This window comes from Ochotona curzoniae, unplaced genomic scaffold, assembly GCF_017591425.1.
Source record: "Ochotona curzoniae isolate NIBS_2020 unplaced genomic scaffold, NIBS_Ocur_1.0 scaffold_4506, whole genome shotgun sequence".
Classification (NCBI taxonomy): Eukaryota; Metazoa; Chordata; class Mammalia; order Lagomorpha; family Ochotonidae; genus Ochotona; species Ochotona curzoniae.
In genome coordinates this window covers 50,768,529-50,782,959 of record NW_024467119.1, presented here as the reverse complement: position 1 = coordinate 50,782,959, position 14,431 = coordinate 50,768,529, and the positions used below count along the sequence as shown (strand labels likewise).

The following is a 14,431-nucleotide window of genomic DNA, read 5'->3' as shown; positions in this document are numbered from 1 at the left end:
CCTTTTATTCAGTGCTTTTAGTACCAGTTGCTTGACAACATATAGTGTCTGTATGTGAGTGTTGCTGTGTGCTCAGTGTCGGTGCATTTTCTGGACATATGCTGTTATATAGTAGTTACCCTAGCACAAATTTTGCACTGAATTTGCTGTTTTACATCTTTACAGATTGTAGGATTTTTTTTTTTGTAGCAGAAACTGTCTTCCTCTATAAACCCTTTTTGAAACATAGTTTGATAAAAATTATAGTTACCAGAGGCATCATCTGTCTTAGGTGTGCTTTAGTTGAGAATTTCTATTGGAGATTCTATGTGCTGTATACAAATTTATGCTGTGAAAAACGATTTCTCTGATTCGGTATCATCTATCATCTGAAAAGGAATTTTTGTTGTTGCTTATAAGATGTGAATTTCAATATAAAGTCATCCTAATAAGATACTTTTTTAATGAAAATATATTTTAAAGCATATGACCTTCCATCTCTTTGTGTTGATTCATATAAATTTTTTTTCCCTGTAGGCACAATAATGGACACATACATACACAAACAACTATTTGACTTATTCCTTGCTATTAGAAAAATGTCTACAAGATATTTTACATATCTAGGAAAGAACATGCTTTTGCAGTGTGATCAAATAGAATATCCAATATTTGAAGCAGAAGATGTCTTTTCATTATATTTTATTTACTACATGATCTTAACTATATTAAAGGAGTGTCTAGATTAATAATTTAATAGATCAAGAACAAAAGAGAAATGTAGGCTTAACTCAGGGTAAAAATTGATGTACATAACTAAATTTAAAGCAACCACTTACCACATCTTCTTGGTTTAGCAAACACCTGTGAGACGAATATGTAAAGTGTTAACTTGGCACGAAGAGTGACTTTGAACAACACAGTTTTAGGTTGAAGCAGTTGTATGTTTTAGCTAACAGCAATCATGCAATTCTACACAATTCTAAGAAATTGTATTTTTTTTTTTTTAAGAAAAACACCACCCTATGGAGAATCACCAAGTCCAGATTTGTACAAAGAAAAACTAGTTCAGAGCTGAAACCGAGAGCTGATACGTTTCAAGGAGGACCAGCCGGCTGCACTTGTGAGCGGTGACAGATCTCAGTGAAATATAATCCTGATTAAAAATGCATGTGTGAAACCTCTTCGAATACAGCTCTGTGTCCAACAGCATTTTTTGAGCTCCTACTTGGGAGAAAAAAGACTAATGTAGCAGTTCCTGTTCTAGCCTCTCCATCACTTGCTGACTGTTTTCCATTTCTGAAATCATCTCTGTCTGTAACTTTTAACTAGGGTGAGTCGATCACTTTCTTTAAGTAAACTCATTAATGCAAGTGATTTATAAAAATTCAGAAATTTAATGCACATGTCTCTATCCATACAGCCTTTTTGTAATCATGTCTAAGTGAGACATATACACTAAGTAGTGGAAAGTTGTTATTTGAGAAGCAACACCAATGACTGTGACACCTAGACCTCTACCACCTCGCGGTCACGTACAATAAAAAAAGGCATGTACACAACTAATTCATACAGATTAGCAACTCTATTGTTATAACTCCATTCATCACATAGGGCCAAAACGATGCTCAAGTACTGAACAATTAACAGTGTGTATATTAGCTGACTTTTTATATGGGGCCCAGACTTGAGACAAGTCAGGTACAAACCCTATGAGACTTTTAAAAGAGAGATGAATGGTTATGCTTCATCAGAAATGAAAACAACTCACCCCACTGTGGAGAAATCTGAGCAAGCCACGTTGCCTTGTGTTCCAGTTATTATGACTCTGTGTGATTCTTGATCCCACGATTATGGCAAAGAATGCCTAATTATGGCCGTATCCTTTGTTGAGATTTAAAAGATGATCATAAAACATGCAGATATGCATTCCTTTAAAACTCTAGGAAATAATGAATTGAGGAGGAAGGCGATAGAATCACTCAAAGAGTAGGAGAATCAAATAATGTATCTGGAATTACACATGACTCTAGCTAATTGTGTGCTGGTGATATACACATACATAGATGTGCACTTAACAGTATGCATGCATGCATATTTTATGGAATAAATATATCAGGAAAAAATGCTGCATTTCTTCTCTAGGTTCCATAGTTTCATGATAGCTACAGCATGTAAGACATCGTCGAATATTTAGTTTCAAAGCTATTTACAAATATTGTTCATACCCTTGACCTACAGCTTTCTGATGTTTCCAACTCATCCATCCCCCCAAACCCAGCAACCACTCTTTCACTTTATGGCTATTTTTAAGAGACAGAGTATTTTGTTTTATATCGTTTGGAAAAAAAAGATGATCCAAAGGTTTCTACAAAATAAAACTGAGAATGTTTTAAATGCATTTTTCCCAAGTAAAATGTAATTTGATGCATTTACATTTTGCGAGGATGCATAGAAGTAATGGCCTGTGCAGGCTTCTTTGTTTTGCTTCCTTTTACATGCCTTAGTGTAGCGCATCATGTCTATCTGATTCTGCAGTACTTCCCAGGCAGACATAAAAATTAACTCACAAGTGCAATGCTTTTAGCATATTGGTGCCAGTTGTTTTTCCCTTGATCATATATTCACAAAAGCAGCCAAGGTCTTAGGAGTACTGATTATCAGCCACCAACCGAACAGGCTTGTCTCCTTTCCGGCCTCAGAACCAAAAATATTATTGTTGAGTATAAGTTAACATTTCTGTTTTACTTTAATCAGTGAGAATGTGCTGAATACTCTTGGTAATACAAGTATACTTGCAGGTGTCAGTTTTAATTAGCACATTATATTTGAGGGCCAAATATAAATTCAATATAAACTTATGTCTTGAATTTTATGTTTTTCCTTAATATTTATTGATCATTTCAACAACATTTTCTCTTCTTTGTATTAGAGTTAATCTTATAAACAGTCTTCTTTAAACACTCATTATAAATGCAATATTTATTATCATTATTTCCTTAAATAAGTGTAGTTTTTTTGAGGAGTATGTACTTGCAATTTAATGAAGATACACAGAACATGAAATAGTGAATGAAATGCTACAACAAAATGTATTTCAGTGCAGTGAATAAAATTACTGTCATTGAGAAAAACAACAAAAAGCTCTAATAACTTGAAGACTTCTGTTTTTAATCCCTTGGTGCCGTCTAACAAGTGCAACTATTTTTTAATATAAAATTGTCAACTTTGTTCAGATTTATTGGGGGCTCAGATTTATTATTTGCTCAGATTTAGCAGGAGCATCTGAGTTTTGTGTATCAACAGGACACACATCTTTCTCATGTATTATTCTTATGTGGCCTATTGACACACAAGGAAAACACAAGAAGAACTGCTGAAGTGAATGGCTCAGTCATTCATGTGAATTGTATTACTCTATTTTTGTGGCAAAAAATACACAAGTGCAATATACCTGCATTTTTCTTTGCTGTTATCCTCCTGGTAAAGACCCCTTAGCCATTAGTACAAGTGAGATGTCATTTATCTGCACCATTCTGCATGCTTTGTTTTATTTGCAATTAACTCTCTTGCCATATTACATCTATGTTAATATATGTTTTCTCACAAATCCTAAGGAGAGTATTGCCTCTAATTTATTGCTCATCTTGCAGTTAATTTAAGTGGGGATTTAATTCCAGTGATCTCCCTTCCTTGTAACAAATATACACAGTGAGTGTTCTGAGATTTCTGTAGGAAACTAGAATTCAGAAATGATTTTTATGACTCCTTTGATTTAAAATTAATTACCAGTTATTAATTTAAAAATTCACAATGAGAATACTCAGACCTGGATTGCTATTTTGTTCATTCCTATTATTTTAAAACTTAAAGTTATTGATATTATGTTAATGCTTGTGAGCAATCTTATTAGTATAAGAAAGGATTTCTAAAACTAATAACTCTGTGTTGAAGTTTAAGTAATTCTCAAATTTCTTTCTGATATAGGAAAATGAAAAAGCATCATTTATAAGAAGAGTTTTTTTCCCGATGTCCATGTCAGAGTTCTCTTAAGATAGTCACAATTATCTTTTTATATATTATAATGCCATAACTTTTAATTACAGCTCCCGAATCAGAAATTAATGCAATAGAAATTACTCTCGAATTAACTGACAGTAACTTACATTAAGTATAAGCATACATGTTATATTTGACAACTTTCATCCCTTGAAAAACAATTCACAAAACAGTTGTATTTAGAAAATATAAAGCCATAACATTTAAGCAACTCCAGCTAAATAGAGATAATAGTACATTATAAGTACAAAACTGTTACTGAATTATCAAGGAATTTGAGAGCTAAAAAATGAGAAAATGCTTTACTTTAGTTATTATAATCATATGTACTTAGGACTTCATTTTGAAGTAAAAATTTAAAATAATAAATATTGCAATATTTGGGGGTTGATGCTCCTTTTCTGTCTGTGTGAGTTCAATGCATGGCCTTTGCTAACAATAGCTTTATACAATCTGAAAAACTACAGGTTTCTCTGAGACAGACTTGTGCATTTCCTTTTAAATTTCTCACCCAGTGGTATTTTACTGATATTTGTCCTATGGAGTCTTCCAGTAGAATGGATAAAATGAAGAAACCCTCCCTGTAAGAATGTGAGGGTTTACCCCCCTTGTTTCTGATTGCCTTTGTTGATACACTTTCCATGTAAAGCAGCTGTCGGCCTGGAAAGGAATTTAGTGATTACTATTTGAATAACAAATTTAGAATCCAGAGAAATATGCTTCTTCTTAGCACTACCACTGAAGTACAGCAAACAGCAACAACCACTGGCCCAGAGTCCTTAGTTAAATCATCAGTTTGTTAACTGCTGCTTGCAAGGTAAACCCTCCCTCTGGAATGAACTTCTTTAAAGCAAAATGAAATAAAATAAAGGTAAGTAAAAGTAAATAGATTTTCCTATTGAAAGTTATTACTTCAGGAATGAAGAAGATGGATATTGATCGGCACCATCCTTTGCCATTATTGTCAGGTGCACGTAGACAGCTAAGACACTTTATTCTAAGCAAACAGCCATTTTCTCTTCTGACATGGGATCCCAGTGAGAATTGAAAAAAGTAAAAGGTCTGTAAAAACATTTTTCTGTCCTTCTTACAGGGACAATTTATGTTGAAGTGACAGTTTGTGAGATACTTGCACCTGTTATTGATTTATTTCCTCTTTGTCATGAGCAATCTCCTGTTTTACAATACAGTTATTCTTGTATACTGCTGCTGATGGTAGTTCAGAAATAATTTTTCACTGCAACAATGGCGTGAAGGGCTTAACATATTAGAAGCATATGGATGGAAGAATAAACATGTGGACATACTTTTTACTAGGTGTTCTTCAGTTCCTATTGAGAGTTGCGATACTTGTTTCTGGCATTCATGAAGGCATAGCATCACGATGAGCTATTGTCACATCACAAATGATATTCTAAATCTGTAAACTATCTATGGCTTTTGGCAGATAACCCTGTAGGATGACCTTGGCAATTCATGGACTGGAAAACAAAAGAGAGTGTGAATAATGTCAACATAGTACAGCTATGCTGTGCTTTATGGTTGCCAAAGATGAGCTAAGTCTATGTTGACAAAAAAACAGTTCTGGGTTTAAATTGTTTAAATCCATGAGTACTATCGCAATATACCACTGTACTTTTGCACACCATGACACCTGTGTTAATTCCTCCTGTGGGTGCCCCACCCAAACTGTACACAGCTGTTTCTTTACCAAATCAGTATGCCTGGGGTTTCTCCATAGCTCATTCATTGTTTATGGAGAGGGATTGGTGTTTGACCTCCTCATGCCTTTTTGACTTGAACCAATTACTTTAAGGTAATTTTTCTGGTTTAACTTTTTATCACATTTTCTGACATTTTAGTGGATACTATTTGACAGCTCTGAACATCTGCAATAGTTCTTGTTATCATAACTGGAGCTCAACAGAACTACCATCACTGGGGCTTGGATAGGAATATCCTCACAGAAAATTTTGCTTAATTTTTATAGTAGGAATATGCCTTGCTTGCTTTAACAAAAAGGCAGACTATTTCAAAATAAGGAAAAACAAATGACACCTGGAGCTGGAAAACTCATATGCATTCTGTGCAAGAGAAACTTCACAGTGTTTGCTTCCATTTGTAGGGAATCTTATATGTTCTTGCCATGCATGAAACTGCTCTGAATCTCTATTCTCCCCCGTGTGTGTTCATTTTTTTATTACATGAATAAAAATCCTTGAAAATAACCTACAAATCAGCTTCATGCATCATAGATCTATAAGTTAATTTCTGCTGAAATTATTTCATTTTACTGCTCTGATTTCCTTTTCAATATGCACCCAGGAATACAAGCACACTGCGTTTTCCTTGAAGTGTGTGTGTGTGTGTGTGTGTGTGTGTGTGTGTGTGTGTGTGTGTATGAGAGAGAGAGAGAGCATTCAGTTAGTCATTTACTTGCATATAACAATATAAATCACAAAGATTATGGAGAGTCATTTTGGGGAGCACCACAATTTTGTAACCAAAGGACACTTAAATAATTACCTTTTTAAGCAACTTTTATTGACTATGCAGAAGGATAAAAAGTAATCTTACTTGTTTTAAATGGCATAAAGCAACCAAATGCCATTAACAGAGTGTTACATTTCTTATTTCACTAAGATTGTGGAAGCTTACCAGGAAGAGATAAAAAAAATGTATAAATTCAGGAACACTGGCTAGTAATATCTCAAATCATTGTCAGTGGACTCGTACTTTCTCCTGCCAAAATATGTGGAAGCATGCATGGATTGTACTAGATTAGTAAGAGGGGCTCGTTTCCGTGGCATTAGCCAGGTATCTTAGCAACAAGACCCTACCAGATTCTAGCAGTGCTCTGTGGTGGTGCATGTAATATCCTGGACATAATCTGTCTTTTAATTTTCTTTGGATTGTAGTGATATTACAGATACATGTGTTCAGTTATAGATCTTTATTTAATAAGAAGAATGCCTTAGCTGAAGATTTGTACTATGCCAGGAGTGGGCAACTCACAATAATGTTGCTGGCGTTTTAGCTCAGGTACTGCCTTGTCTCACATTTCAGATTGACAGGAAAACTTACTCCCTTCATTAAGATGTGCCTCATAGTTCATATCTTTATGCTGTGGCGATGAGCATGCTGCTGGAATTCATAATACTCAGAACGTTATTTAATGTCAGATAGAATGCAAATTGCTTGTACAATTGAAATGTCATCTAAAACATGCCACCGTATGCAACACCACTTTATTATAAGTCACTGAGAGCAATATCTTAAATTTGGAATTGCACTAATCCTTCATCTGCTTTGTTTACCTTTCATCTATAATAGAGATGTCGAATTTCCTCCAAACTGGATTTGCATGTTTTAACTGCTTGCTCACACAACTGAAGATGTGTGGGAGAACCATATAGGGTACTTCCTTTGATTTTTCCTTGTCTTTTTGTTGTTTGTTTAATGCAAATTAACAGCAAAAGATAGCTTTCAAATACAAGGCAAAATGCCATGTCAACCTTTTTGGAGAAATAAACTAGAGCTTATGTAATAATATTTGGTTATATAAAGGCCAAATTATAATATAAATATGCTACTAGATTATTGGTAATTGATTTTCTTGGTAATTTAGTTTCATGCAGCATTTTCTTGCATCAATTAAAACAGCAATCATTTTCTAAGATTTTATTCACAGTGAAATTACCTATAAGCTATTTAAGACTTCTGTCAGACTTGCTTTGAGTTAGTGCCTGGAACAGTTTCCTTCCAAAATATAGTTTTCTATCCTTGATTTCTAAATATTCATTTGAAATGATGACTTTTCTTTTATGGATCAGTTTCCAACACCAAGAAAGGCCAAGGACAACTGCAATCAGCAATTTCTAGGGTTTTCAACAAAGAATTGGAAGAGGAGAGATGTGTGAAGGAAGATGGGAAGAAACAGAGTCCTTGAGACCCAACTCCTCACTTCCCTCTGCTCTACCCGGTGTCCTCTCTTCTTGCACATACCTTTTGCTAAAGAATTTCGGCTCTCAAGCAGTGCTGAGTATCTTTGGATGGGTTGCAGTAGAGATTCTGTTGTATTTTGTTTGATATTATACAGTATCTTCATTGTTCATGATGGAGTACTATAGATCTCAACATACACTAGCAGAGCTTAGAAACTCTACTACAGGAGATAACTTCCTGGTGAACATATTTACTATAAAATATGTATGAGAGTGTTAAGAACTCCCATCATGGAAAGTCCTTTAGTTGTGTACAAACTTATGTAAGAGGTTTTTTTTTTTTTTTAGATTTATTTTATTTGAAAGTTAGATATACAGAAAAGAAGAGAAAGAGGAAGATCTTCAATCCACTGATTCACCTCCCAAGCAGCCACAACAGCAGAAGCCAGAAGCCCAGAGCCTCTTCCAGGTCTCCCACACAGGTTCGGGGTCCCAAGGCTTTGGTCCATCCTCGACTGCTTTCCCAGGCCACAAGCAGGGTGCTGCATGGGAAACGGGGCCACCGGGATTAGAACCAGTGCCCATATGAGATCTTGGCACATGCAAAGTGAGGACCTTAACCACTAGGTTACTGAGCCAGGCCCTGTGTAAAACTTTTAAAAAGATACTTGTATTTGTGGTGATGTGTTTTGACTGCTTTTGAAGAACAGACTAAAGTAATCACTTCTATGTTATTATTACCATAACAACTCTGGTTTTTATTTTTTAGAGCTGTTTATAATAGTTTCCCAAAGGGTTCTCTGACAAATTCATACCTTAGAATTACTTGGCATATTTCTGAAAAATTTGGATTCCTGGGTTTTTGCCCAGACCCAGTGTATAAAATTCCTCAAGGATTTAGGAATATCTATAAATTATTGTCTGCTACATAAGATTTTAAGGTGATGAATAGTAATTAGGACAAAACCAAATATTCATAATAAAGATTAGTTTTGGTATGTCAGTTAATATTGTGTTTTATTGATTAGGTAAATTATATCTATGTTAAATGCTACCAATACATGTAAAATTTGATATTTCATTCAAAATTGAAATAATAGGCTTGCAAGTTTAGTGAGAATTTTAAATTTAGGTCATTATAGTAAGATTATTCAATTGAAATCTTATGCTATATTGTAAAGTCATAAGAGAATTATGACTTTTTTATGCATGGGAGTTTTACTTAAAAATTTCTCTTCATACTGGCTCAAAAATATGTTTCATGTGTATATAATGTTCAGATTTTAATTGTCTCATTTCTTCATCATAAAAAGAAAATCAAATTAAGATCAAGAACTAATGTCTTCTAATTTTACAGCAAATTTTTCTCTTTTATTGCTCCTAATTTTTATATTTTGTGAATGCTAAATTGAAGTCTAGTTACATTGTGATGCACAATTCTCAGTCACAAATCTTGTATTTATCAATTTCTTGGGTATAAATAAAATGCAGACATCAGTTTCACTGAACATACAGCATGGTCATCTGGAGGGAAGATGGCATCTGTGTCATGGCAATGCGTTGTAAACCAACAATAAAGACAGGGCAACGTAGAAAGACAAATTGAAGAGTAGTTCATGACGGAATTTCCAGAGTTATGCCATTATGATGTCCTCTCAGTCCATTAGCAAATGGTTTTATAGTAACAGAAGTATATACTGACTAGTCTCAGGAGCTAATCTCAGGCCTAGAAATGTAGGAACAATTGCTGAGCGCTACCTCTTTGACACATGCTCTTTTGAGATATAATCAAGTAAGGCAATTCTTCCAGCATTCATCTCAAAAGGTTGAGCACCACTGATTGTAAACACGGACATTCAGATGCTGCAGGCAGTCTGGTAACCAACACAGCACCTCCTAGCCTCTAGTGCTGCTTGGGAGAACAGGGGATGCCTGCACATATTCTGCAGTGTAACCAGAGAGCCCCTGGTGAGCTCTGCAGTTCTGAGGAGTCTCCTGATAAACTTGGACATTATGACTAAATGCTGTGAAACTCAGAGGAAAGTCCAGGATTTACCAGTAAGCTATCAGAGACAGGTGAGTGATTGTAAACACAGAAGGAGAAAGACCCAGAGATGTGTAGAAGGTGCCAAGGTATTTGGAATCCAGAGTTTCTGTAAAGACTTGGAAGAGGTGGCAGGCATTTTGAAGAAGACTGCTGAGTGCATTTCAGAAGAAACAGAGTCCAGAGACCAGAGCCTAAATCTGGAGGTCATCTAGGGGTTGTCACTTCCAGAAGCAAAGCTGAAAAGTGTGTTTGCCAAGCATGACCTGGAAAAGATAACCCCCACTTGGTGATAAGTATGACTCTCATGAGCATGAACTCATCTGTCACATGCCAGCTTGTGTTGGGGTGCAGCCTGGCACTCTGGCATTAATAAAGCAAGATGTCTACAAACTTAAATGGCCACTCCATTAGCCTTACCCAGATAGAAGTGCCCGTGCAGTCTCAGAGAAGTCTGTAAATGAGCCATTGAGGAACTGAATGTTCTCTCAGAAGGCAGCCAGTCACCTGTTTCCTATTTATTAAACTGTGTTTGTATTGTCCATGAGGTACTTCATGTGATCTGTTTTTGATTTAGTCATATTGGCTTTATTTCTCAGTCTGTGGATTTAATGCAACCTGTTCGGTCTCATCAGAAGTCTTGCCATTTGAGCAACATGACAAATGTTTCTTGAGCTAAAGTAGCCTTTGTCAAAGTATGTTTATGGAAATGTCCTCTGGTGACTTTGAATCCACAATCCTTTTAACCATATTTTCAACTAACCATTATTTCTAATGGTCCTTCTAAAAGAAATCGTTGTATAGTGTTTTTTGTTGTTGTTGCTGCTGTTACTTCTTTTTTTTTTTTTGTGAAAGGGAGATCATGGGGATCATTTCAACATGTGGGTACTTAGATGATACAACTCAATAATTACAAGGTTTTCTTTTTGCAAAAAAAAAAGTATTTCAAAAATGAAAATAGACATGAATAGTACCCCAAGGCCATTTTAAGGTGCATAGCAGTCAGTTCTATATATAAACTAAAATTGAAATATCAATGTTCTGCCTTGCGTGTGGGATCTACGCTAAGCTATTAAATCATTTTCGTGTATGATGAAATAGGTTACTTTTATTTTTTTAAAGATTTATTTTTATTTGAAAGTCACATATACAGAGAGAAGAGAGACAGAGAGAGAAAGATCTTCTGTCCGATGATTCATTCCCCAAGTGAGCGCAATGGCAAGTGCTATGCCGATCCAAAACCAGGAGCCAGGAACTTCTTCCGGGTCTCCCATGTGGGGGCAGGGTCCCAAGGCCTTGGGCTGTCCTCGACTGCTTTCCCAGGCCACCAGCAGGGAGCTGGATGGGCAGTGGAGCTGCCAGGATTAGAATCGGTACCCCTATGAGATCCTGGCGCTTTCAAGGCGAGGACTTTAGCCGCTAGGCCACCGTGCTGGGACTGAAATAGGTTAATTTTGAAAATAGGCTCTCTATGAGTTGAAAAAAAAAACCCACTTTTAACTCCAAATATCAAGCCACAGTAATCAACATTCAATAACATGACGCATCCTGCTTCTAATCAAGTAAGATGAGGAAATGTGAAACTTCAGAAAAGATGCTTGGTCACGTAAATAAAACTAACAGAAAGCAAAAATAATCAATAGATTCCTTTTTACCTCAAAAAATATCCAAACCACATTTTCTCTTGATGAGGGAAAGTTGCTGATTTTATCTAAATTATTGCTCTTCTTGCAGCCAGATTGAGTTTATTTTTCAAAAAATGTAGCAGGATAAAGTTTTTGCTTTTGTTTTCTTCTATACCACTCTTCCTACAGGTATAGCCTGCTCCAAGGGCTCCATTACAAAAGCATCTGTTGGTGATGTTGCCTAAACATCACCAATGTTGGCACCCTGGATAGGGAATTGAGGAATGATATTACCGGTTCCATAATGTTGACTACGTTAGTCGTGTGAACTGGGAAGGAGTGGTTGCAGAATGCGAAGAGTGGAAAACACACACAGTCTTCACTGCTCTGTTTTGGGGTATGTCTGGGTTGAAAGACATCATTAACATCAAGTAATAAATGCTGCTTTGTATGCGCATCTTAGTCTAGGTTAATAGGAGCATGGGTTAAAATGACAGTACCATGCTTCTCTTCTAAAACAAAGGACATAATAATGGAAGCACAGTCCTCTCTGGATGGAGACTTGATGAGAGTAAGGGGTAGGCATCTTTATCATGCCTGTATCGCATTTTTTAAGATTTATTTATTTTTACTGGAAATGCAGATTCGTAGAGAGGAAGAGGATCAAAGAGGAAGATCTTCCACGTGCTGTTTCACTCCCCAAGTCACTATAATGGCTGGAGCTGAGCCCATTTCAGGAGCTTCCTCTGGGTCTCCCACGTGGGTGCTGAGTCTCAGAGTCTTTGGCTGTCCTCTGCTGCTTCATCAGGCCACAAACAGGGAGCTGGATGGAAAGTGGAGCAGCTGGGACATGAACTGGTGCCCATATGGAATCCTTGTGCTCACAAGGTGAGAATTTTAGCCACTGGGCCATTGGCACTGAGCCTGGCTTTGTCATATTTTAACTAATATTTTATTATAGGAAAGTTGACAAGAATACCCCTGTAAAAGACTGTGAGAAACATGGAGTAACAAAAAACTAACTCTTGATAGGACTGATATTTACCTCTGAAAGTCATCGAAAGTTTAAATTTTTTTGTCTTTCTATTAATAATTACAAGCATTGTGCTTCTATGAGGCAGTATGTCATAGTTGTACAGCTCTGAATTGGGTTGCAAATGGGCACGTTCGACTTTCCCATGGCTGCCCCAACTGGAGGGCTTCTGTTAAACATGTTCCATGTTTTGCTGGAGAATTTTGTTCTTTGCAGAATATGAACTTTGCTGTTTGTGTTAGCAAAAGCACAGTTACAGATAGAGAATTATTTAGATCCCTGCTTTCACAGAATTCATTATAGCCTCTTATTAAAGAATGGAAAAGCCCAAGAAATCAACTATAAAAAATTACAAATTAACAGAATATTTCCTACATGCATCCACTTTGCCAAGGGTTTTACAAGGAGTTTTCAAACTTCAGCACAATTTTATGAGCTAGAATTGAGAAATAGGTTTGGTGAGATTGAAGAACTACTATAATCATTCAATTAGTAATTATCATAGTGCTAATAATGTACTGTCCTTCAGTATGAATGGACTGTTGTCTTCAGGATGTCATGATTATACCAAAATCTGTATGTATCCAGATGCATGAATTCTTGATTTCTACTTTACTTGTAACTTCAAATACAATGTAAATGCTGGGTAAACACTAAAGACAAGAAAAAAAAAGTCTGATCCTATTCACTACAGATAAAATCAGAGACCCGCCTATGCAACAGAGATGCCAGAGAACCACTGGATCAAACCAAAAGTGCCAGAGAGGCTGAAGGTTCATGAAAGTCACTTAATTCTCACGTTCATATTTTTGTACATTGTTCAACACTAATATGGATTAACGTTCTATGTATTTGAATTTTATGGAGCTAAAAATACTTATTTAGAAGGCAGAGACAGAGAAAAAGAGACAGGGTGGGAGAGAGAGAAAAATTTTTTATACACTGATTCCCTCCCCAAATGTCTTCCACCCTGGTCCAGATCACAGCCAGAAGCCCAGAATCAATTTTAGTTTTATCCCAAAGGGTGCTGGGACAAAATGACTGTAGGGTGTCTTTGTCTAAGATTCTTATTTCTGACACAAGAAAGAATTCAAGAACAGGACTTGGGTAAAGTTTAGCAAAAACCCAAAAATTTTTTACAAGCAAAGGAAACATACACAATGAAAAGAAGTACAGGCTTGATCAAGGGAGAGATGGAAAGAACAAGTTACGGTCAACAAGGATCGGGCCATCCCAAATGATCTGAAGGCATATAGATTGGTATTGGACACTGAATTTAGTAGTAAATGAGCAAAATTTGGGGTGGGACTTGAATATTGCCTATTGCCTTGCTTGCTGGAAATTTTTGCATTATTTGGTTTCACATGCACAAAAGGAGTGGAATGTCAGCACAGTAATTGTATCATAATTATATCATAGCGAACTAAAGATCACAGCAGGGACTCGGTGGCTATATTGGATGCTTTTAGCTGGTGTTGACTCTAAGCAATGCAACTGTGGAAACTGACTTTCTGATGCTCTGAAAGTGATGGAACGCTAGATGGCATAGTTCATATAACAGGGAACTACAGACAACCTCAGTTCTTCATTGTTAGCTACTTCCCTGCCCACATCAGGCATTTTGAGCTATTTACCTGCTGCATCCCTGGGTTCACATCAGCAGGAAGCTGGAGTTGGTACCAAAGCCAGGACTTGAGCCCAGTTTCTACAGTATGGAATGAAGGCCTCCTGAACAGTGCTTCAGCTG

General features: G+C 36.3%; 1 pseudogene; it reads left to right on the top strand.

The window, feature by feature from the left end:
* Positions 1–9,995: 9,995 nt before the first annotated feature.
* LOC121147498 lies at positions 9,996–10,486 on the top strand (annotated as a pseudogene).
* Positions 10,487–14,431: the final 3,945 nt, after the last annotated feature.